At 42.3% G+C, this 1,775-nt stretch overlaps 1 pseudogene; it reads right to left on the reverse strand.

Moving 5' to 3' along the window:
• Window positions 1-363: 363 nt before the first annotated feature.
• LOC145535629 (large ribosomal subunit protein uL30 pseudogene) lies at window positions 364-985 on the reverse strand (annotated as a pseudogene).
• Between the last annotated feature and the right edge of the window lie 790 nt (window positions 986-1,775).

Raw genomic sequence — 1,775 nt, forward strand, 5'->3', positions numbered from 1 at the left:
CAATACTTTGGCCACCTGATGTGAAGAGCTGACTCATCTGAAAAGACCCTGATGCTAGGAAAGGTTGAAAGTGGGAGGAGAAGGGGACGAGAGAGGATGAGATGGTTGGATGGCATCACTGACTCAATGGACATGAATTTGAGTAAACTCTGAGAGTTGGTGATGGACAGGGAGGCCTGGTGTGCTGCAGTCCATGGGCTCACAAAGAGTTGGATGCGACTGAGCGACTGAACTGAACACAATTGTTTTTCTTGGCTGCCCTCAGGCATTGAGTGATCTTCGAGGAAGTCTTTTTTTTTTTTTTCAATTTGTTTCAATTGTTTATTAACTGACCTGATTACAAAAATAATCCTGGTAGATACCTTAGTTCACCCTTCTAATAAGCCTGTTGATATGGTCTTCCCTGTTGCCAGCATCTCCACCTTCTACAAAATGGGTGGTCTTTTTCTTCATTCCACCTCAGAGGACAATTTCAAGGGCCACAGGAAGTTGTTTGCTTCTTTGAAACATTTTCCAACGGTATAAATCTCATGAATCAGATCCTCCATGCAGATGATTCTGTATTTCCCAAGAGATCGAGCAATCAATGTGTTGTCTATCAGGGCAATTCGCTTCTTGTTAATTTTGCCATAACCACGCTTGCAGATCAATTCGTTTACAGACTTCAGATTTGGGTACCCCCATGCAATGAATGGCCCACAATTCTCAGCATGTTAATTGATGCCTTGTTGAGCTTCACAAAGGTGCCATTGAAGATCTGCCGGAAGCGAAGGAGCTGCAGCACCTTTCAAACCTTCGGGCTCACATTGTTGATACCTCTGATTCTGATGACAAATGCCAATTTGGGTTCTGCGGGTATATAGAAGTTGCCGGCTTTTTGTGCCATCCTAGCCATTCAAATTTCAGTTCTGTTCATCCGCCTGTATTCCTTGTGGTAATGCTTAGCTTTTTCATAGATAAGCTTCCTCCTTGCCTTTCAAAGCATCTTTTGAGCAAACTTCTTTCTCAGGCGCTTGATCTTAAGCTCTGCGAAATTCTTTCACTTTTTCTTAAGGATTTCTGGCACAGCAGGAACCTTCTTTTTCTTCTCTTTGCACCCTCCATGGTTCCAGCCAGGAAAGAGGCAGAAGTCTTTCTTGATTCATCAATCAGTGTGACTTCCTATTTCCTGTCCCCTAAGAACATCCAACTCACTGATAACCTCCAGAATGCACAGGATTTCTGTTTCCATTGAGAGAGCTCTGCAAAAGGAGAGTGAGATGGCTGCCAAGTTTCTTCACTGGTAACTGACTAAATCACCTGTCAATAGTGTTACTTCTCAGGGTGACTATCAAAGACGACAAACTATGAGAATTTGGAAAAGTTCCTAAGGAAGAAAGATATTTCAAGTCCCTCACTATAGTGATTGTCTCATTTTGGTCTCTCATCTTGCAGGACCTGGTGTTCTGGGGAAAGTGCAAATGTCCTTAGTGAGCAAGATTGTTGTGCAAGATCTGCCCATTAACTGATTGCTGAAGAAGTGACAACACAGAACTCCTCTGGGTTTAGGAACTGTGCTGTCAGCTTGCCTTTGCACTATAGTACTCAACATAAAAAAGGCACATGATGACTCATATCATGTATTAATTTTTATTTTTATATTCACTGCTCATCCAAACATAAGAAAAGCAAATGTGCAGACTCCTGCCTCCTGTTTTTTATCACTGTTGGAAAATCCAAACAAGTATGTACAAAGAGGTGTTAATGCTTAAGGAGGTAGCCCACAGGATTCAAAG

Source organism: Giraffa tippelskirchi, chromosome X (genome assembly GCF_054371585.1).
Source record: "Giraffa tippelskirchi isolate mGirTip1 chromosome X, T2T-mGirTip1v1.2.pri, whole genome shotgun sequence".
Taxonomy (NCBI): domain Eukaryota; kingdom Metazoa; phylum Chordata; class Mammalia; order Artiodactyla; family Giraffidae; genus Giraffa; species Giraffa tippelskirchi.